This window comes from Scylla paramamosain, chromosome 1 (assembly GCF_035594125.1).
Source record: "Scylla paramamosain isolate STU-SP2022 chromosome 1, ASM3559412v1, whole genome shotgun sequence".
Taxonomy (NCBI): Eukaryota; Metazoa; Arthropoda; class Malacostraca; order Decapoda; family Portunidae; genus Scylla; species Scylla paramamosain.
Window position 1 is genome coordinate 12,037,501 of NC_087151.1, and position 24,885 is coordinate 12,062,385.

General features: G+C 39.5%; 1 protein-coding gene across 1 annotated transcript in view; it reads right to left on the bottom strand.

Annotated features, from left to right (window-relative positions):
* LOC135093268 (uncharacterized) overlaps positions 1 to 23,258 on the bottom strand; it is a 39,159-nt gene extending 15,901 nt beyond the window's left edge. Inside the window, exon 1 of the mRNA XM_063992754.1 lies at positions 23,097 to 23,258. The gene's annotated coding sequence lies outside the window, so the exon portion shown is untranslated. The remainder of the gene's footprint in view (positions 1 to 23,096) is intronic.
* Between the last annotated feature and the right edge of the window lie 1,627 nt (positions 23,259 to 24,885).

Sequence of the window (24,885 nt, forward strand, 5' to 3'; positions counted from 1 at the left end):
TTCCATTTATCACAAAACGGTGTTTTCTGTCAGAGAGCCAGTCTCTCAGCCATTTCAGGGAGTTTCCAGCAGTGCCGTGAGCTTTTACTTTATTGATGAGTCTCTTATGGGGAACAGTGTCGAAAGCTTTCTGGAAATCAAAGTAGATAATATCAACTCCGAGGAGGAGGAGGAGGAGGAGGAGGAGGAGGAGGAGGAGGAGGAGGAGGAGGAGGAGGAGGAGGAGAAGGAATATAAAAAGGAAGTCGACACAGCAACAGACCTTGAGGCTCATTACAAGGCTGCCTGGGTAACTATTCTAACTACTGGTGGGAGAGGCAGAATAGTGCAAGAGAAATCTCCCCACCCACCCAACCCTCCAACCAAATCTGGCAGGAAAGAAGGAATTGATACGATGTGGTACAGAAAAATCACACGGAATTTTGAGAGGATCGAAAACGAGTCGTGCTCTGGGTCTACTTTTGTGCGTGGAGGAGGATGTAAATGCATATTAAGTGTGCAATGTGGCGTGTGCATAGTTTACGTGGAGGCAGTGTGGTTGTCGAATGGAGGAGGAGGAGGAGGAGGAGGAGGAGGAGGAGGAGGAGGAGGAGGAGGAGGAGGAGGAGGAAACAAGAACGTATGCGAAAGAAGAACGATACACTCCAGGCCAAAAGACACAATCCCTGGCCAATCACGCGCTTCAATCCGCTGCTCATTCACTCCATTTGAACCAATAATTCTCCTCCACCAGTCCCTCCTCCCCTCCCTCTACCTTCCCCACTCAATCCTTTATGCGAAATACCACTCAAGCTCAATGGCATGGTAACTCCTCACGCTACCTTGTCGTAACTCGTAAATCTGACAGACCTTGCAAAAAAAAATAAATAAATAAATATGCACATAAGTAGATGAATAAATGAATAAGATAAAATACGATAAAAAAAGAATAAATAAATGCGTACATACATGAAATAAATACATAAATTAATTAGATACAGAAAATCTAAGAGAAAAGACTAAAAAATACAAAAAATAAAATAAGATTGCTGCATGTATAAAGGTTTGCTGCTGCTATTCTCCACAAGCCATAAAACTCCATTACCACCACTTGCCGTGACTAAAAAAAAAAAAAAAAAAAAAAGTAAAAAAAAGAAAGACAGAGGCAAATATCACCTCCCCCTCCACCTTCGCCAAAAGCAGTTTACGACAGCGTTATATTTTGGCATACTCTGTGATATAACCCAGTAATGCCCTAATGCCCTGAGCCATGCACCGCGCTCTTACGTAGTGTCCTGATAAGAAGGAGGAGGAGGAGGAGGAGGAGGAGGAGGAGGAGGAGGAGGAGGAGGAGGAGGAGGAGGAGGAGGAGGAGGAGGAGGAGGAGGAGGAGGAGGAGGAGGAGGAGGAGGAAGAGAGAGAAAAAGAGGGTGAGGGAGAATAATATGAAATGAGCAGCAAAGAATTCTAAAATACAATGTTTAGGGCTAATGGTGGAATTTGTTGCACTGTCGAGTTTGCTTGATATTGAGAGAGAGAGAGAGAGAGAGAGAGAGAGAGAGAGAGAGAGAGAGAGAGAGAGAGAGAGAGAGAGAGAGAGAGAGAGAGAGAGAGAGAGAGAGAGAGAGAGAGAGAGGGTGGGGCAGAGACAGACAGACACAGACAGACAGACAGACAGACAGACAGACAGACAGACAGATAGATAGATAGATAGATAGATAGATAGATAGATAGATAGATAGATAGATAGATAGACAGATAGACAGACAGACAGATAAATGGATAAAGAATGAAAGATAAGCAGATAAATAAACATAGATAAATAGGTAGATAGATAGATAGATAGATAGATAGATAGATAGATAGATAGATAGACAGACAGACAGACAGACAGACAGACAGAGACAGACAGACAGACACAGACAGACAGACAGAGACAAAATCTAGCAAACAAACAGAGGGAAGAAGAGACGGAGCGGGAAAAAGTGTACGAAAAAAAAATACATAACAAACAATTTCGAAAACACTTGATAGCGGCTAGAATTTGCCTGGAATCTGTAAAAAAAAAAAAAAAAAAGACACGAAAAAAATAAATAAATAAATAGATAAATGCATTGGTCGCAAGTTGCATATTTTCAGTTTTTATGGCCCTTTATGTAAGCGTTTTATTGCCCCTCCTTTGCACGGCGTGGGGAAGCAAGTCGCCTTTTTTTATCTGCCTGCTTACACGTTGGGTCCCTTGTACGCTTACTTGCTTGAGGAGGAGGAGGAGGAGGAGGATGGAGGAATAATAATAATAATAATAATAATAATGATAATAATAATAATAATAATAATAATAATAATAATAATAATAATAATAATAAAAAGATAAAGAAAAAGAAGAAGAAGAAGAAGAAGAAGAAGAAGAAGAAGAAGAAGAAGAAGAAGAAGAAGAGGAAGAAACACAACAACAACAACAACAACAACAACAACAAAACTAAGTAAATTTAGAAGGAACGAAGAAAAAAAGAAAGAGATAGATAGGAACAAAGAATGAAAATTAAAATCACACACAAAAAAATAAAGGGACACACACACACACACACACACACACACACACACACACACACACACACACACACACACACACACACACACACCTGAATTATTTTAACCGCGGTGAAGAAAGGCAACGAATGGCCAAAGATTGAGGTTAATGTCTTGCTTCCATTTACTCTACTTCCCTGAATCGTGCAACTCTCACACTTCCTCTTCTTCCACTCCCTCCCCCTCCCTCCTCCAGCCACATCCATTCCACATACGTACCATCCTTAAACTATCCTACCATGTCCAGACCATCCTCGGCCTCATCTTCATCGTTATTGTCCTCATTGTCATTTTCATAATTTTGTTGTTGTTGTTGTTGTTGTTGTTGTTGTTGCTTTCTAATTTTTTTTTTCTGATTAGCTTGATGGTCTGTATTTGTCTGCTTTATTTCCTATGTTATCTTTATCTTTCGGTTGTCTTATATACTCTCTCTCTCTCTCTCTCTCTCTCTCTCTCTCTCTCTCTCTCTCTCTCTCTCTCTCTCTCTCTCTCTCTCTCTCTCTCTCTCTCTCTCTCTCTCTCTCTCTCTCTCTCTTATGTAAAGTGAAAAAAATGCAGCGAATAAAAGAGCCAAAGAAAGGAGGCGAGGCTGACACGGAAAGTGGGGCGGCACAATAGGGCGAGGACGAGCAGGGGCGAATGGGAGAATACAAAGGACCGAGCAGAGCGGGAAGGAGAGTAGCGATAAGGGCGTAGACTGAGTGCGCGGGGACGAGAAGAAGAATGGAAGCAAGTTTGGGTTCACTGGCCACAGAATTCGGTTCACCTCAGAATTTCTAACCCTTTTACTGCTACGACTGCCCTTTGTTACTATTCAGAACACCGTAATGTTTATACTGAATATACACAGAATAAGGGACCATTCACACTACACCATCACCTCACCGTCTCACCACGCCCTGTCACGTCACCGTTCCGTCAACCGTGCCATGTATTCACACTGCACCGTCACGTCACCGTCTCACCACGTACTGCCAGTGTTGTCAGCCGCTCCGTCCATTTCTCACTCACCAGACTTTACTGATTTACCTGTTTTTAGTCAGAATGTAATAAATAAGAACATAATATAAGAAAACATGAGAGGCTATAATCTTCTGTTAAAGGTTCCTAGTGAATCGGCACGAACCACCTGATTAATTAGCATATTCCATGAAGATGATGTACTGGATGAGTACTAGAGAGGTTGACTAATAAAAACAATATTCTCGATAAAAATCCTCTGACGATAATAATGTGATGTGCACAGTATAAATAATACCAGTGTATACAGTGTATAAGATGGTTCGATCATCACAGAAAAACCAGAAAAGCGAGATTAGCAAGGAGAAAAGTAATAAGTGCTTGCAGACAGAGTAACCAAGGAAGGTGGCTAGAAAACAAATTAACTATAAAAAGCTTCGTTCGTCACTTCAAACTTTTTTTATGCAATCACACGAAGCAACGAAACTTTTTTTTTTACTGCTTCGATATTGTCCTTCAAGAATAACCAAGAAAGACGGAAACATGAGAGAAGTGTTATACTTTAAGTAATTATTAAGTGCTTTGACAAAAACGATTAACAAATAGTAGGTGAATATAAAGAAGACAGTTAGGATAAAACAAGTAGGCTGTCGTCGCTTTAAATAATACCAAAAATATCCACGTAAAAAACCTTCAAGAACACTTAAGTTACATAGACGTTAAGGACACACACACACACACACACACACACACGAATACACCAAAGCCTCAGTATCTTAGTCTCTCTTCCTCCCCAACAATACTATCAAGGGAAGGTTACATGCCTTCCCGCCTCGAGCGAGTCACGCAGCCAGGGAGGGAGTGGAGGCAAGACAAGGCGGCCACGTGCACAAACAGACCGGACCGCCACCTCATCACCAGAGTCAATGAATGGTCGGTCAGAGACACTGGTGGGTTCTGAATGCACTGGAGGAGGAGGAGAAGGAATACAAAGGAATACCAAATAGCCAACAACAACAGACCAAACAGCAACAGCAACAGGCCAAACAGCAACAGACCTTTTGGTCCTTGCAAGGCTGTTTGGTAACTACTTCTAACTAGCTACAGGGATGAGAGACAGGACAGCATAGCAGAAGGCTCCTCCCCACCCACCACTCCCTCCAGCTTGCACTGGCATGGAAATAGTTAGGAAAAGTACCATGCAGTATGGAAAAACTGACATGGAATTTTCATAGGAAAGGATGAAAGAAAGTTCTACTATTCACCCTCCGGTGAACACTATACGCCTATCTGAAAGTTACTACAATTTATAATAAAACTGGTGTCTGTAAAATAAGAGTTTATTAGTGAATTTAGTAATTATTCGGACAAGAGGTTGTTGGGGATTTGCTTTTAAATATTTGTCTATTTTATTTTTTAATGATTCAATAGTATTGCTGTTCACAATTTCTTCAGGAAGTTTATTCCATATATTTACTATACGATTAAAGAAAAAATGTTTGGCCTCGTGGGATTTAAAACGTTTGGGTATAATCTTGAATCCATTATTTCTTGTTTTGTTAGAATGATCAATGCTAAAATATTTATATACATCAATGTTACTATATCCTTTGAAAATTTGGAACACTTCAATTAGATCTCTTATCCTGCGCTTTGTTAAATTAAATAGGTTTAGTTCTTCCAGTCGTTCCTTAAACGGCTTACTGCGCAATCTTGGAATCATCTTTGTGACTCTGCGCTGTATCTTTTCTAGTTTTTCAATGTCTTTTTTTAATATGGTGACCAGAACTGTACACAGTATTCTAGATGAGGGCGCACCAGTGAGTTATATAAGGCAAGTATAACCTTTTCTGATTTAAATTCAAAGGTTCTTCCAATGAACCCTACTAATTTATTCGCCATCTTTACTGTTTCTGTGCAGTGTTGACTCGGCTTTAGATCGTTTGACACAACGACACTAAGATCTTTTGTTTATCGGCGCTTGACATTGGCATATTATTCATTACATATCTCACCTGAACATTGTTGCTTCCGATATGTAGAATTTTACACTTTTCTATATTGAATCTCATCTGCATTTTTTCTGCCCAGCTTGTTAGTTTATTGAGGTCACACTGCAGTTCCTGCCATTGTGACACAGACGTTACTCTACTTGTTATTTTGGTGTCGTTTGCAAATTTACTTATTTTGCAATTTATCCCTTCATCAATATCATTAATGTACATTATAAAAAGTACTGGTCCCAATACAGAGCCTTGAGGAACGCCGCTATTTACCTTTTGCTACTCTGACTCTCTTCTATTTATCACAACACGCTGTCAGAGAGCCAGTCTCTCAGCCATTTCAGGGTGTTTCCGGCAATGCCGTGAGCTTTTACTTTACTGATGAGTCTCTTATGGGGAACAGTGTCGAAAGCTTTCTGGAAATCAAGGTAGATAATATCAACAGCTTTTGTCTCGTCATACGAGTTAAATACTTCATAAAAGAAGTCTAGTAAGTTCGTTAAGCAGGAACGCTTGGTTCTGAAACCGTGTTGCGAATCCTTTATGATTTTATTTTCTTCTAAATATTTAACAATTTTATCTCTGATTATTGTCTCCGTCAGTTTGCACACTACTGAAGTGAGACTGATCGGTCTGTAATTGGCTGGGAGAGATTTATTTCCTTTTCTAAAGATTGGCGTGACATTTGCTAGTTTCCATTCGTGGGGAACTTTACCCGCTAGTAAAGTTTTATTGAATAAAATCGTAAGCGGTTTCACGAGCTCATTTCTTGCTTCTTTAAAAAGCCTGGGTGATATCTTGTCTGTCCTGGGTGTTTTGTTTACGTTCATGCTCTTCGTGACTGAGGGGATTTCACTTTCTGTGATGGTGAAGTCCGGAGGAGGAGGAGGAGGAGGAGGAGGAGGAGGAGGAGGAGGAGGAGGAGGAGGAGGAGGAGGAGGAGGAGGAGGAGGAGGAGGAGGAAGAGGAGGACAACAACAACAACAACAACAACAACAACAACAACAACAACAACAACAACAACAACAAGGAAAAACAGGAGGAGGAGGAGGAGGAGGAGGAGGAGGAGGAGGAGGAGGAGGTAGCTGAATACGAAAAGTTCCAGAGAGAGAGAGAGAGAGAGAGAGAGAGAGAGAGAGAGAGAGAGAGAGAGAGAGAGAGAGAGAGAGAGAGAGAGAGAGAGAGAGACGCCAAAACCTCGATTAAACACCGCGTCACGAATAGTACGCACACCTAACCACAATCAAGGAAAGACGTGTGAATTTACGGCGCAGACAAGACACTCAGGAATTCTCTCCATCCATCTCGCTAAGACGCTTCCCTGCCGCCTCAGCTGGACAGACAGAGCAACCACACGCTAACCAAACATCGGCGAGAGGCTGTGGACGATTTAAGGAACAATTGAGGTCTGGAGAAGGAAGATAAGAGCTAGCTACCTTCTTTAGGGTATAGATGTGATGATCGCTAAAGAAGAGATGAATTCGAGAGAGAGAGAGAGAGAGAGAGAGAGAGAGAGAGAGAGAGAGAGAGAGAGAGAGAGAGAGAGAGAGAGAGAGAGAGAGAGAGAGACACCAGGGTACTTTTACCCAGCTATATAGAGAGTTTGGGGAAGAAATGACAGATTGACTGATTGATTGACTGACTGGCTATTTCACGCATGAAGACAGGGGAGGGAGAGGGACGAGAGATGAATGCCGCAGAGTACAAAGCGAGGCTGTAAAAATAAATGATTAACTGATATGTCAATAGAGGGAAGAATAAGAAACGAAGAGGAAGTTATGGATTTTGAGAAGAGATGCCAGCGAGAAGGAATGATACGTGATGGGAGATGGTAAAGATGGAAGAGGGAAGATAAGAGGGTAAATATTCATGAAACCAAAGAGTGAGATAATTATCTACTTAATAACTGAGTGTGTGTGTGTGTGTGTGTGTGTGTGTGTGTGTGTGTGTGTGTGTGTGTGTGTGTGTGTGTGTGTGCGCGCAGCTGCCGGACGTAAGAACTTTCCTTGAATACGTGCCACGTTCTCTATAAAGACCAACAAATGTTATGTAGATTCTCTCTCTCTCTCTCTCTCTCTCTCTCTCTCTCTCTCTCTCTCTCTCTCTCTCTCTCTCTCTCTCTCTCTCTCCAAACCAGTACTAAGTATAATGGTCTCTCCAAACCAGTACTAATTATAATGAAGTGCTAGTTGATGGGAAGACAAGTCACACTGGAAAGGTAATATCGTATAGGACACAAGAAAGAGGCAGATTATCATATGTAATTTCAGCGACGTAAAAATCATCATACAGTGACACATAAAAAAAAAAAAAAGGCAGACGATGAAGTGTTGTGGATGGAACAGACATCTACGCACCCAAGCAAATTTTAAATGATGAATGGAAAGAAGAAAGAGCAGGAGGCGACAGATGTGTTGGAATATCTGGGAAGCGCCCACTACCTAGTCCTCGTTCGCTAAAACCTCATTCACCAGTTCCTCGCATATTTTCTTTCTTTTTTCCTCGTTCGTGTTCTTTTCCACTGTTTCACTGATCCACCTTTGTTCGCTCTAATACCACCAAGGGTGTTTCGCGGAGCTACACTGCGTCCTCTCTCCTAAGCAGCTTTTCTTTCCTAGGCTACTGCGTGATGTACCAAGGCTTTCCTTTGCATATCCTTACTTTCTCGTATTATTTTTTTTTTTTCTCTTTATGTAGGAGGGACACCGGTCAAGGGCAACAAAAAATCCAATAAAAAAAAAAAAAGGTCCACAAGGATGCCGGTCCCCGAATAGGGTCCGAAGCGATAGTCAAAAACTGAAGAACAAGTGTCTTGAAACCTTCCTCTTGAAGGAATTCAAGTCATAGGAAGATGAAAATACAGAAGCAGACAGGGAATTCCGGAGTTTACCAGAGAAAGGGATGAATAATTGAGAATACTGGTTAACTTTTGCATTAGAGGGGTGGACAGAATAGGGATGAGAAAAGAAGAAAGTCTTGTGCAGCGAGACCGCGGGAGGAGGGGAGGCATGCAGTTACGAGTAGCAAGATCAGAAGAGCAGTTAGCATGAAAATTGCGGTAGAAGATAGCTAGATGCTACATGGCGGCGATGAGAAAGAGGCTGAAGACAGTCGGTTAGAGAGGAGGAGTTAATGAAACGAAAAGCTTTTGATTCCATCTTGTCTAAAAGAGCAGTGTGAGAGAAACCCCGCTCTCCCAGACCTGTGAAGCATACATGTACGGATTTGTCTCCTAATTGTTATTTTTAAGTCCTATAGTATATAGTACATAAAGCTGCTAAGGTTTTATTGCGTCACCTCTCGTACCGTGTCGTTCTCCATAACTTGTCTCCTTTTCATTATTTTCTTAAGCTGGTGAGTACCTGATGGTGACTATTGTAGGCTTTGCTGCGCAACCTTCTCCCACCTCTTACCTTCCCCTGTCCATTTTGTCTTGCCCTGGTAATATTTTTTTGTACTTATCAATTTCGAAATAGATTTTTTTGCCACTTTCTTCCCTTCTACTTCTTAATATAGAAAACTATTTGTGGTAATCCTACATTAAATGAAGATGAAACAAAATAAGAAAATTGTATTCTTTGAAGAAAATTATTTTTCTAAAAAAGATAACCATATGAACTAAGGTTACCATAGGAACCAAGGAGGAAAGAAGGATCAGTAGTACTAATACCGAAGCGAACGATTGAAACTGATATTAAACTTTATTGTGGGAGAATGATACAAGCGTAAAAATTTATCATATATCCTTAAACCAATAGTCTAACACCAAACACCTATAAAATTATGCAGCACCTCGGCCACGACAATTCTCGAGGCCAAACTAAAACCACCCAGGAGAAGGCTATCATTTAAATCATTAATAAGGGAAGAAAAACTGCCCTGAGCTCTAACATACTAACGTACTTTGCAATCAGTAACTTAATTAGCGTGATGAGAGGTTAAATGAGAAAGCTTTTACTCTCTCCCTAAACACCCTCTTCCTGAACGATATTAATTAGAATAAATAGATGACACAAATTATAAGGGGGACAAACCAGACAAGGGAAGGTAAAGAGAGGAGAGATGATAAAAGTAGATAAAGAGATAAGATAAAATAAAAAAAGTTAGCAAAATATAATAGAAGGAAGTATTAAAGTACATACAAGTGAAGTGAACCTACGAAGACCAAACAACGTGTAATAAAATGAAGGAAGACAAAAACGGAAATGAGCTAGAGTAAAATGAGAACTTAGAAGAAGAAGAAGAAGAAGAAGAAGAAGAAGAAGAAGAAGAAGAAGAAGAAGAAGAAAAAGAAGAAGAAGAAATTACAACAAAGACTTTTCAAGAAGCCATACAAAAGAGTTCATAAGAAGACGACGGTGTGCAACAAAGCTTCGTCATCATTACGTACTAAGAAGCCAACCTAGGCCGAAGTGAGGCTAGGAGGGGGAGGCTGAAGGGAAGACGTGATTTATGTTAGTATGACATTTTCATTTCCCATTTCATTTTTTAGAGATGACGATTTTTTTCTTTTTTTTTTATATTAAGGTATGGTTCTGCTTATCTTATTTTTTTGTTGTTTAGTTATTATTTACTCATTTCTATCTATTAATTAATCTAATTATTATTTTTTTTTTATTTATTTTATTTTATTTATTTTATTTTATCTTTTTTTTTTTTTTTGCTTTTCTATACGTTTTCCAATACTGTTTATTCCATTCGGGAGTTATCGCCTTTAAATAAAATGTACAACAACTTAAATATATATATATTGTGGTGGGTTATCTATGTATGTGATTTGGAAAAGCAATTTTCCGCTAAGGTTCACCCAGTGTTGTTCCGAACTATCGATGATCCCAGCAGTGTTAGTGACAGCTGGGTAAATGTACTGTATTCGTATATACCTCCTTGAAATACTCGGTTTTATACCATAAAATAGAAGCCTACATAAAGTGGAAGATATAGAACATCACATGAACCAGGAAGAATCAGTGAATATAATAAAAAAAATATATATACATAGTAGAAATTAATGACGCTAAGAAATACATATTGTTTATTATTTCAATCATCAATCATTCATGGTTATCGCCACTATGAAGATGCTAGGCCGCATTTTAAAGTGACCTACACCTCAGAGTACATGAAATATACTAATTATCAAAAGGTTTCCCCAAATGGCAGCCCAGGGCAAATTTACGCTACACATACACAGGCAATCTCTGGTGGTTGCGGTGATGTATTTCAGTGTGTGCAGTGTGTGCGTATGTGTTCTCTAAACTATTCTATTCCGATACTATTACAATATGTTATACTTGAAGTGTCATTTCAGAAGTGCGATTGTCAATGACTGACCGTCGCAGAGTGAGCGTCACCAAGCACTTGGAGACTTGATGCCAATAATAAACAAAGGACTCATGCATTTCATAAAATATTTACTTTCATTTCCCTTACTGTGGAGTTTCCTCGAATGAAGGCAGTTTATTCTCTGATGCTTAATACGAGTACTGCTATGAACTTAGCATTGTTCTTGACACACACACACACACACACACACACACACACACACACACACACACAGAGAGAGAGAGAGAGAGAGAGAGAGAGAGAGAGAGAGAGAGAGAGAGAGAGAGAGAGAGAGAGAGAGAGAGAGAGAGAGAGAGAGAGAGAGAGAGAGAGAGAGAGAGAGAGAGAGAGAGAGAGAGAGAGAGAGAGAGAGAGAGAGAGAGACGAAAAATTCTACGTTAAAAGTTTCGCTCTTATTAAAACGTTAAGTGATACGGACTAGTGACAAATTTCTCACAAATCGAATAACGTATATCTGTATCGAGAAACACAGCAACAGTCCCGTTTTAGTAACAAATCAATTAGGATGGTGATGTGTGCTGTCATAATGAAGGACGCTGAACGAAACTCGACGGGCAACGTGATAACATTTAGTACAACCGTCTGTACGTGCACGACTTCCTGAAACACTCGGTGATATGTACACTAACCGGGACAATGAACAGAGGGAGGTGTAAAACATCAATAATAATAATAATAATAATAATAATAATAATAATAATAATAATAATAATAATAATAATAATAATAATAATACAATAATAATAATAATAATAATAATAATAATAATAATAATAATAATGATAAATAAGTAAGTAAAACAGACGTGATATAAAGTAGGAATAGTCGTAAGAAAAAGACCAGGAACAGTGAAAGAAAGATCCTAGGGAAAATACTGCACCCATGTATTGTTTAAATCAGTGTCTAGAGTTGACATTCAATACCTGAAATAACCTCACAATACTATACAAAACCAGGTTGACTAACATGATGAAAGTAACGGGGACTACGGAAATTTTAAACATAAAATAAAATAAAAACAGGAAAATTATCAGTACATAATTATAACCCACTGCAGAAAGTTAAGCTAACAGGATACTTAAAACACACTTAGTAATAATTCACACGAACACAGAGTAATGAGTAAATATATGGAAAATAATTGGCACAGGAAAGAATTATACCAAGAAATATTTCATGTCATTCTTGTGTAGTGAGAAAGAATTAGCGCAAGCTCAGGAACTAAAAGGAATGAGTAAATGTGAGGAAAAGAACTGTGACAAGGAAAGAATTATACTAAGAAATATTTTACGTAGTTTTTGCATCGAGAGAAAAATACATGCAACCAGGTGTAGCTAAGGACCAAGGCTTTCTACGCCATCCCCTTCCGCTAATGTATTCCCTTCCCTTGCCCACTCCGTCTTTTCCACGTAATTTCTATATTCTATTCACCCACATCATTATAATTCTGGGGAAGGGTGTTTGTGGAAGATTGGGAGCACTTTAATACCCCACCATGAAGGTTCAGTAATTGACTTCAAAGTGCATAGTACAGGGTCGTTTTTCTTTCCCTATTAATTCCTAATACGTTTGGGGCCATTTTTCATTTCTTGTTAATTATTTTTAAGAGTACGCCTTCCTGGGAGATTTCATCCTTAAATTCGGTATTTTGTGTACAATATAATCTTTTCTTTCATTTATAAATTACAAAATATAAACTAAGCAAACCGTGATGCTTTTTTTTTTTTTTTACTTATTGAACTTTCAGAAAATTCCATTTAACCATCAAACATCACAGCGAACCCTTTTATCTTTTTTTTTTTTTTTTTTATGTAGGAGGGACACTGGCCAAGGGCAACAAAAATCCAATAAACAAAAATACCCACTGAAATGCCAGTCCCATAAAAGGGTCAAAGCAGTAATCAATAACTGATGAATAAGTGTCTTGAAACCTCCCTCTTAAAGGGATTCAAGTCATAGGAAGGTGGAAATACAGTTCCAGAGTTTACCAGAGAAAGGGATGAATGATAGAGAATACTGGTTAACTCTTTCGTTAGAGAGGTGGACAGAATAGAGGAATGATTGAGAATACTGGTTAACTCTTTCGTTAGAGAGGTGGACAGAATAGAGGAATGATTGAGAATACTGGTTAATTCTTGCGTTAGAGAGGTGGACAGAAAAGGGGTGAGAGAAAGAAGAAAGTCTTGTGCAGCGAGGCCGCGGGAAGAGGGGAGGCATGCAGTTAGCAAGATCAGAAGAGTAGCTAGCATGAAAATAGCGGTAGAAGACAGCTAGAGATGCAACATTGCGGAGATGAGAAAGAGGCTGAAGACAGTCAGTCAGAGGAGAGGAGTTGATGAGACGAAAAGCTTTTGATTCCACCCTTTCTAGAAGAGCAGTATGAGTGGAACCCCCCCAGGACATGTGGAGCATACTCCATACATGGACGGATAAGGCCCTTGTACAGAGTTAGCAGCTGGGGGGGAGTGAGAAAAACTGGCGGAGACGTCTCAGAACACCTAACTTCATAGAAGCTGTTTTAGCTAGAGATGAGATGTGAAGTTTCCAGTTCAGAACATAAGTAAAGGACAGACCGAGGATGTTCAGTGTAGGAGAGGGGGACAGTTGAGTGTCAATGAAGAAGAGGGGATAGTTGTCTGGAAGGTTGTGTCGAGTTGATAGATGGAAAAATTGAGTTTTTGAGGCAATGAACAATACCAAGTTTGCTCTGCCCCAATCAGAAATTTTAGAAAGATCAGAAGTCAAGCGTTCTGTGGCTTCCCTACGTGAAATGTTTACCTCCTGAAGGGTTGCACGTCTATGAAAAGACGTGGAAAAGTGCAGGGTGGTATCATCAGCGTAGGAGTGGATAGGACAAGAAGTTTAGTTTAGAAGATGATTCATGAATAATAAGAAGAGAGTGGGTGACAGGACAGAACCCTGAGGAACACCACTGTTAATAGATTTAGGAGAAGAACAGTGACCGTCTACCACAGCAGCAATAGATCGGTCAGAAAGGAAACTTGAGATGAAGTTATAGAGAGAAGGATAGAAACCGTAGGGGGATAGTTTGGAAATCAAAGCTTTGTGCCAGACTCTATCAAAAGCAAAAGTTTCACCAAAATCTCGAAAAGAGGATGACCAAGACTCAGTAAGGAGAGCCAGAAGATCACCAGTAGAGCGGCCTTGACGGAACCCATACTGGCGATCAGATAGAAGGTTGTGAAGTGATAGATGTTTAAGAATCTTCTTGTTGAGGATAGATTCAAAAACTTTAGATAGGTAGGAAATTAAAGCAATAGGACGGTAGTTTGAGGGATTAGAACGGTCACCCTTTCTAGTAACAGGTTGAATGTAGGCAAACTTCCAGCAAGAAGGAAAGGTAGATGTTGACAGACAGAGCTGAAAGAGTTTGACTAGGCAAGGTGCAAGCACGGAGGCACAGTTTCGGAGAACTATTGAGGAGGAACCCCATCAGGTCCATAAGCCTTCCGAGGGTTTAGGCCAGCGAGGGCATGGAAAACATCATTGCGAAGAATTTTAATACGTGGCATGAAGTAGTCAGAGGGTGGAGGAGAGGGAGGAACAAGCCCAGAATCGTCCTAGGTAGAGTTTTTAGCAAAGGTTTGAGCGAAGAGTTCAGCTTTAGAAATAGATGTGATAGCAGTGGTGCCATCTGGTTGAAATAAAGGAGGGAAAGAAGAAGAAGCAAAGTTATTGGAGATATTTTTGGCTAGATGCCAAAAATCACGAGGGGAGTTAGATCTTGAAAGGTTTTGACACTTTCTATTAATGAAGGAGTTTTTGGCTAGTTGGAGAACAGACTTGGCATGGTTCAGGGCAGAAATATAAAGTGCATGAGATTCTGGTGATGGAAGGCTTAAGTACCTTTTGTGGGCCACCTCTCTATCATGTATAGCACGAGAACAAGCTGTGTTAAACCAAGGTTTAGAAGGTTTAGGGCGAGAAAAAGAGTGAGGAATGTACGCCTCCATGCCAGACACTATCACCTCTGTTATGCGCTCAGCACACCAAGACGGGTCTCTGACACGGAAGCAGTAGTCATTCCAAGGAAAATCAGCAAAATACCTCCTCAGGTCCCCCCAACTAGCAGAGGCAAAACGCCAGAGGCACCTTCGCTTAGGGGGGATCCTGAGGAGGGATTGGAGCGATAGGACAAGATACAGATATGAGATTGTGATCGGAAGAGCCCAATGGAGAAGAAAGGGTGACAGCATAAGCAGAAGGATTAGAGGTTAGGAAAAGGTCAAGAATGTTGGGCGTATCTCCAAGACGATCAGGAATACGAGTAATGTGTTGCATCAATTGCTCTAGGTCGTGGAGGATAGCAAAGTTGAAGGCTAGTTCACCAGGATGGTCAGTGAAGGGAGGAGGAAAGCCAAAGCTGGTGGTGAACACTGAAGTCTCCAAGAATGGAGATCTCTGCAAAAGGGAAGAGGGTCAGAATGTGCTCCACTTTGGAAGTTTAGTAATCAAAGAATTTCTTATAGTCAGATACAGCACAGATAAATTTAGTTTGAGAGTGACTCTGTAGTCGTAGCCAGATGGAAGAAAACTCGGAAGATTCAAGAGCGTGGGCACAAGAGCAGGTTAAGTCATTGCGCACATAAACGCAACATCCAGCTTTGGATCGAAAATGAGGATAGAGAAAGTAGGCTACTGTCAGTTGCCTCAGACACCTGAGTTTCAATGAGGAAAAGAAGATGAGGTTTAGAAGAGGAGAGATGGTGTTGTACAGATTGAAAGTTAAGATCTTAGACCGCGAATGTTACAGAAGTTAGTGAAGAAAAAGTTGAGGGGGGTGTCAAGACACTTAGGGTCGTCGACAGAAAGGCAGTCCGACCTGGGAATGTTTATGGTCCCTTCCCTAGATGGGGACTCCGAGGCTGGTGTAGGAGTCGCCATGATGATTTTGAAATTTTTGAGTGAAGGGTGTGTGTGTTATTAGGTGCTTGTAGTTTTGTGTGGAGGAAGAGAGTTGTCTTTAGAGGGCAGGCTGTGACTGCTCCCTTGTGTTGTGAGACATGAAGGGAAACGTTCAGTGAGGTCACAACTGGGTTTAATGATAAGTTCACAGCACCCCCTGAACAGTGCTTTAGACCTCACTGGGAGTAATTATCGTTTTGGCAGGTGTCTACTGCCTCCTCCATCTGTGGAATGAATTTTATGGAATGCTGTGAAGCTGTGTCGTCGTTTTTTATCATAATTTCTTCTCATGGATCAAACCGAGTCCTTAAGCGAGTCTACTTAACTATTTATTATTCCATCCGTTTACATATCTTTATCTACTTATCTATATAACTACATATATTTATACGAGGTGCTTTCAAAAAGTATCCGACCGCTGGACATAAAAACAACATACACTTGCATTTCACAAATTTTATTTAGTCACCTTCAAAATACTCTCCTTGGTATTGCACACACTTCTCCAAGCGTTTCTGCCACTGCTGGTAGCATCTGTAGAATGAATTTTATGGAATGCTGTGAAGCTGTGTCGTCGTTTTTTACATAATTTCTTCTCGTAAATCAAACCGAGTCCTTTTCATTGTGATTTTCAGTTTGGGGAAGAGCCAGAAGTCACACGGTGCCAAGTCTAGAGAGTAGGGAACATGTCGGACAAGTGGTGTGTTGTTCTTGGCCAGGAAACAGAATGAGTAGCCGCATTGTCGTGGTGAAGTTGCCAGTTCCTCGTTGCCCACATGTCTGGCCGCTTCCGACGCACAACATTCCATAGGCGACGTAAAACCTCCAGATAGTACTCTTTATTTATTGTTTGGCCTAGTGGTGCGTATTTATGATGTACAATATCACGGGAGTCAAAGAAACAAATCAACAATATCTTAACATTACTGCGAACCTGCCGTGCTATTTGGGTCTTGGTGATGTTGCGTGCTTCCATTGGGAGGGCAGGAATTTGGTTTCAGGGTCGTTACCATAAACCCATGTCTCATCACCAGTGATGATGGTCTTCATGAAGATTGAGTCGTGGTTAGCACTGTCCAGCATATCCTGAGATTTCCATGCAGAGCTGCTTCTGTTGCTCGGTCAGCAACCTTCTCCCCGAACCTTCTCAACCAGCTACTCGGTCTGGCTTGTGGATGGCCTGCCTGACCGTGCCTCGCTCTCCACTGAGGTGCAGCCATCTATGAACCGACTGTACCACTCCTTGATTTGTGTTCGCCCCATAGCGTCATCACTAAAGGCCTGTTGAATTTTCTGAACGGTTTTAGCTTGTGAATCACCAAGCGTCTGGCAAAACTTGATGTAATATCTCTGCTCGATGCCTTCAGTCATAGTGCAGGGGAGTGAAAATCCGACAAGCGCGCACAACACTCCTTCACTCTGATCTTACCAGCTCGAAACTGACACAGCCTACTGATGTGAAACTTTCCATGCACATGAGAGGTGGTGGCACCTCCTACCCAGAGGATTTCACCCACGCTCCATTAGTTTTTGCGGAAAATAAAAAAAAAGTCGAATATTTTTTAACGCACCTCCTGTGTGTGTGTGTGTGTGTGTGTGTGTGTGTGTGTGTGTGTGTGTGTGTGTGTGTGTGTGTGTGTGTGTGTGTGTGTGTGTGTATATATATATATATATATATATATATATATATATATATATATATATATATATATATATATATATATATATATATATATATATATATATATATATATATATATATATATATATATATATATATATATATATATATATATATATATATATATATATATATATATACACACGACAACTGCATTACTGAGCGCCGGGAACGAGATCATCAAGGCATCACCCCCAGCTGGCATCATCGCCTTTATGGATGTAAAATCGCTGTTCTTCAGTGTAAATTACACGTTAACGAAATTATCGACCTGATATGCAAGAAAGTCTACTTCTCTGACAAGTGCAGAGGTGGCGTCTGCCCGTCGCACAGTTCCAAGGATAAACCCTGAGAGTAGGGCGGAGTGATTTTCCCTTTTTTTTTTTCGATTCTGGTGTTCTAACAGAGACAGAAAGTGGTGCATACATGGGAAAATTGCCTCTGAAAAATCTTAGGCCCACAGACTTATATCCTCTGCCCCCAGGAGAGTAATGAAAATCGCAATTTTTAATCCAAAATTGGAAATTTTGCATTTTTGGGAAAAATATTTCCACATGCATAACACTATTTCTAATAGCAATAAAGTTGATGATAGGGACTCAATAAAGTTGTATTTCCAAGTGTTGTCCCATACTAATATTTTCTGCCCCGGGAACACCACAGTCTTGATAAATACATGGATTTCTTGCACATATTCAGATGTGCAGTACGTGTAAAATAATAGATATCTAACTTATACTTGAAATTTGCTACAAACCTCTTTTTTTTAAGATCTAGAAAGGTAGCCTATTCTTTTTTTCCCCAGGAAAGCTTATTATTTTTTTTTTATTATTATTATAAGTAGGTAAACTAAATACAGCTCTCTTGCTAATTATTTAAAATCAACAACCCAGAACTCACCACGAAGAGGTAGCTGTATGTCGGTCGTACATGGATACGTTCACGTCTTCCTATGAGAGTACGTGTCCTCACACTAGCCAGCATTCTGTGTTGGTCAGTGGCAGAGGGAACACGCTCGCCCCTGAGAGGTAGAGATCGTGCCTCATATGGGTGAATTGTAAATTTGTTATAATATATTGTACAATGTATCATATTTTACAGGTTACACAATTCTTTGCAGAATGCTACAACTAGAACCTCATTTACCTGCCCAATATCTGGTGCAGGGAAAGATCTCACTTTAAGATGTTTACCTACTTAAGAAGGCGTTATGAAATACTACCACAAACTGAGAAGTGAGTTAAAAACATCAAATAAGGAACCCACTTTCAAAGACATTGTTGTTTTAGTAACACAGAAGTTGGGATACTTGTGGATCTTAGCATCCATTCCAACAGCTTCAAATGCTCGGATCCATCACATTTTGAAAAGATGGCAAGTCTAATGAAATCAATGCAATCAAGTAAAAAATGTGAGAACCAGTTCCAGAAAAAAAAAAAAAAAAAAAAAACAGTTTCAGAAGTTGGCTAAAATCACATTATTTGACATCTCAGCTAGCAAATGCCCTGATTTTATTAAATGTAACTGCTTTCCTAAAAGAAAAAAAAACACTAAAAGAGCAGAAGCTTCTACATGACCAAACACATGAATTCAAGATGGCAATAGGAACTTTGGATATTGCAACAACACAGGAGAACAAAATTACTTTTGCAAGAAGATTGGCAAGAATGAAATAAGAAGGGTATGTAGAACAAGAGTCGTCGTCAACAAGTAAACAAGAAGAAACATCTCAGGAACAACTTTCATCGTCAGCATCTAGTGATACAGAGGATACATCATTTACGGGATCATCATCATCACCATATCAACCAACACTGTAAGAGAAAGTCTGCATGAAGAAAGTAACTCCAATGAGGCTGTATACAGTTGTTGAAGCATGTGATCGAACAGGCATCTCAGACAGGATTGCAGCGTTTATTTCTTTTTCAACATTACAGGATACAAGGCAAGAATGTATCTGTAGTAACTGGTAGAAGTAAGATAAGAAGAGCAAGAAAAGAGTTCGTTCAGAGCACCAGAAAAATGATAAGATCAGTTCACCATTACAAGGAATTTTCTTTGATGGACGTAAGGACAAAACAATGACACACACATGGAAGTAGACAATGTTGATCATAAAAGGACTGTAACAGAAGAGTATACAGTGTTAGTTCAAGAGCCAAAATCCTAGTACATTGGACATTTTCACTCCTAAATCTGGTTGTACCATTGCATTAGCATCAGGTATCATACAATATTTTGAGACCAACATTGCCATGGACATTATAGTTATTAGATGTGATGGTACTGTAGTCAACACTGGTCAGAAGGGTGGAACCATTCATATGCTTGAGAAGATGCTACAATAGCCAGTTCAGTGGATCATATATCTATTGCACGGAAATGAATTACCACTATGACACATTATTCAAAGTTTGGATGGCAAAACAACTAGGCCAGTGGGCTTTGCTGGACCCAATGGGAAGCAACTGAATGAGTGCGAAAAAATGCCAGTAGCAGAGTATAATGCTGTTCCATCTCCAAATACTGACATTGATGATGCAGAGTTGATGCACTGATCAAAAGTATTTACTAGAGATCTACTTAGCAGTGTCAGGGAGTAACTGCTCTAAAGCCCTAGCAGCTCGGAATCCAGGAAAGATGGCACATTCTAGGTGGCTGACAACAGCAAATAGAATTCTGAGTCTCTACGTTTCCACTCTTAATCCCTCGAGTTCTTTGATGGAGACTGTGCGATATATCATGACCGATCTGGTTCAAGATAAAGAAAAGCTCATCTTTTACTGAAGGTGCAAAGCATTTCTCTTTTAATTATGCGTCTCTCCCAGACACTGCCAAAGAGATCTAAGAAAATTATAAGCAAAGCCCTGGACGGAAATGCATTCTTTGTCCACCCTGAAAATATACTCATTTCTATGATCTTTGACAAAGAACAACATGTAAGAGAACTCGGATGGAGAAGAAGCATTAAAGCAAGATCAAAACATTCACCAGAGGGGGAAGTTCAATCCTTTGCTGTGCCGGAACTGATTTACGACAGTCAGAATTATTACAGAATGATCAACTGGCTAAAAACTAGTCACCGAACTCCCCGTGACTAAAACAATACCTGATACTAAAATACACAAGTTCATCAAGACGGGAGACACGCCTGAGGGACTGATCCCACTCTTTCCTTGCCACACACAAGAGGTCGAGACGTTAATTAAATTAGTGACAGATAACTCCACCAATGTTAGTAGAAGAGAAAGGAGAGATGGATTCATCCGCTCCCGTCTCCACTTTCAAGCGAAAATTCCTAAGTTTGAAACTAAGAAAGACTTCCTTGTGTAGATAAACATACTCTACGCCAAAGGAAGGGTGGCTGGGACTGGTTTGAGTGGAACCTCTTCGTGATGAGTTCTGGATTTTTTATTTTAAATAATTAACAAGTACAGAGCTGTATTTAATGTACTTATAAAATTAAAAAGAAAAATAATAGGCTTTACACCTTTTCTGGAGAAAAACTAATAGTTTTCGGGGAAAAACTAATAGGCTACGGTTCTAGATCTTGAAAAAGAGGATTATATCTAATTTCAAGTATAAATGACCAAATAAATGTTAGATATCTATTATTTTACACGTACGGCACATCTGAATATGTGCAAGAAATCTCTTTATTTATCAAGACTTTGTGATGTTCCCGTGAACAGAAAATATTAATATAGGGCAACACACTTAAATACAACTATATGGAGGCCCTATCATCAGCTTTATCGCCATTAGAAACAGTGTTATACATGTGGAAATATTTTCCCAAAAACGCAAAGTTTACAATTTTGGCTTTAAAATTGCGATTTTCATTGCTCTCCCGGGGGCAGAAGATATATATCTATGGGCCTAAGATTTTGCAGAAGCTATTTCCTCATGTATGTACCACTTTCTGTTTCTATTAGAACACCAAAATAAAAAAAAAAAAAAAAAAAAAGGAAAATCACTTCGCCCTACCAGAGAGGCTTCTGGAACATCTTAAGCGTCTTCGAGGAACCCCTACTGCCTCATTTATTAAGATTTAAAAGGCTGAGGATTGATTGCAGGTTCTTGGTATCAGAAACCGAGCTTCACCGTTGGATTGAGTAAAGCAATGCCAAATGCCGGAGGGATTGATGAGAATATCAACCATGTACCCGTCAGTACTCATTGATGGACCATCCAGAACTGCAGGATTTTCCGGAATGCTGAGTTCTTTCCTGCTAATCATAAAATTAATTACTGAATCATTCAAGCCCCTTGCCAAGTCCAGAAGAATCCCAAGAAGTGAATACTCTGTTCTATCTTGAGAAACTGAAGAACTTGCTGTGTTCATGAGTATTCAGCCACTATCTCCTATTGGTTTGAAGTGCTCAGCTCAGCACCCTTGATGACCTTGTACAAATGTGAATAACTACAAACATGAAACACTCCAGGCTGCGAGGGATTACAATGGGGTAGTGGGGAGACTCTGCCTCGAAAGAGACTTGAGATCTGACCATTTATTTACAGCAGTGTTAGTTCTTAGTTGTCTTTGTTTAAAGGCTATTCTTTGGTGTATTTTTGTTAATGTGCGTACATATATATACTATAATGATTTATCTAGTTATTAAATTATTTGTACATATTGTTATGTTGTTATTGAATTGCAGTGGTCCCAGGTTAGGAAAAGCATCCACGCGGGATTACTAATTGCCAAAACCAAAGTCCTCCGTTACGAATCTGATTCCTCGAGGTAATTCCGACGTAAATATAAAAAAAATAAAATAAAATAAATAAATAAATAAATAAATAATAATAATAATATTAATAATAATAATAATAATAATAATAATAATAATAATAATAATAATGATAATAATTAATTAATTAATTAACTTAAAAAACTGCCATGCATCACTAATGCACATTGTGTCTATTAGCAGGCATGGACATTGTTCATTATTTCTTATTAGTTCAACTTCAAACTAAGAATTAACAGAGAGAGAGAGAGAGAGAGAGAGAGAGAGAGAGAGAGAGAGAGAGAGAGAGAGAGAGAGAGAGAGAGAGAGAGAGAGAGAGAGAGAGAGAAATTCACTTCCTTACAATACGTAGCACTGGAAGCTATGCTACACTTCACTCATGAGAAAAACAACACTGATAAACGAGTCCATCTGGATCTACTTTTATTTTTTTTTCTTCACACTCAATTCTCTTCTGCTTTTCCCTTCTCTTTTAAATAGAATAGCTCTCTCCCTCTCCCTTCCCACAATATCCTTCTGCCACCATCCCTCCTTTATCACTACCAGTTAACTACTACCCCCTCTCCTTCTCCCACTCTACATCACTCCCCCATCCCGTTGCCCCTCCCTCTCCTCTCCCAACCTTCCCTACTTTTCTGTAATCTTCTGTCCCTCCCTCTGTTTCCCTGTTTTCTTTTTTTTTTTTCCTTCTTCACTGACCTGAACAGCAAGTGGAGAGAGAGAGAGAGAGAGAGAGAGAGAGAGAGAGAGAGAGAGAGAATGGCGGTACGAGGTGGTGGTGGTAACTGAAACGACATACAATTTCTCCACATATAAAACAATAAATCAATGGTTTTACACATTAGCAGCATCACACATTACCTTATCTACTCGTGGGCGTGCGTAGACGTCATCAGGCGTGGTGTTGACAGCTCCCAAGCGGAAAATTCTAACACTAAACGCGGAAAAACGCAAAGATTCAGCCAGCAATTGGAACTGGGTTGGTCACTCACTCCCTCTCGCTCCCTCCAGCTCCCAGGCTTGCCAACAGCACTCACAGTCCACCTGCTCACCACACGAAAGACTTAAATGACGGGAAGGTGGATGAAGTTAATTGATAAACGTGATTCTGTAGAAATAATAAGTAGATGTTGTTGTTGTTGCTGTTGCTGTTGTTGTTGTTGTTGCTGTTGTTGTTGTTGTTGTTGTTGTTGTTGTTGTTGTCCTCCTCCTCCTCCTCCTCCTCCTCCTCCTCCTCCTCCTGTTGCAAGGGTATTCTAATGGTAGAAATAACGCGTAACACAAAGAAACATATACTTACATAATATTATGCAAACTCAGTCGCTAGTTTGAAGTGGTTGGTGACTCACCCGAGCTCTTAGGCTTGCCAACTGCTCCCACTCCACCTGCGCATTGTGAACTTTAGTGAGATGAATGAAATCAGTACAATTAGTAAGATTGACGCACTAAAATTAATGAGTGACGTTTTTTTCTTTTTCCTTCTTTCTTTCTTTTCCTTCTTTCCTTTCTTTTTTTTTTCTTTCTTCGTGATCTTCGTTTTACATAAAGTTCTTTGGCCATTCTGAGTAGTAAGAATAATACTAGAAAATTAATTAAAAGTATTGGTGTTCATATAATGCAGTAGAATTAATAGCAGGAAGGATTGGCTTTTATATGTTTTCTCTTGTGTATCGTTTCATATACGGTATTGTTCATGGGGTACTTTTGCAGTGAGAATAATTAATAAAGAAACTATAATTCTGTGAGATTAACAGATGACAAGGTTTGTTTTACGGTACAGGTGTGTTATTTCAGATTCCTGGGAACCGAATGCGAGAAAAAAAAATTCAAGAAAAAATGCAACGAAATGCCGGAAAGATTTTGTGTTCTGTAATGTTCCGGCAGAGGTTTTTACGTCGATAAAATGAATTAAAGAGTCTAATGGGATGAAAATAATTGTTGGAACTTTTCATGCGACCTACCTCTTTTTTTCTTTTATGCAAAAGGGTCACTGGCCAAGGGCAATGAAAAATTATACAAAAAAAAAAAAGACCCACTGAGGTGCCAGCAGTTTAGTAGTGTGAGTAAATGTTCTCTGGGAGTATTTTATAACAAAGGGATCAATAATAATGTATAAAAAAAAAGTCCAGTGGAGCGAAATTAATGGTTGGAAAGATTTTTTTTTTTTTTGTCTCGTACTTCTGAATGTAGCTTTGCGTTAGTGTAAATCTTCCTATAATACTAAGCTTCATGGTGGTTTATCTTTATCATCACTATCTTTATTGTTATTGTCGGGGAGACTGAGACAAACTTATGTCTTGTCCGTGTCAAATTACAGTAACAGGAATTCAACTACATGTTTCACAGAAAGAAAATCAAGAGACGAAGAACTCTCTCTCTCTCTCTCTCTCTCTCTCTCTCTCTCTCTCTCTCTCTCTCTCTCTCTCTCTCTCTCTCTCTCTCTGAAGGAACACACACACGACTAAAATAATACTTGAACATCAGTAGTAGTGGCAGTAATGTAGCACTAGTAGTGTCAGTTTATATTACCACAGGTCTTTCAAACACTGCATGATATTAAATATAAATGTTTAAATATACAACATAACCATATTTCAGGAAAACAACCGGAATTATATAAATAAAAAAAATAAGTCAAGATAAGAAGATT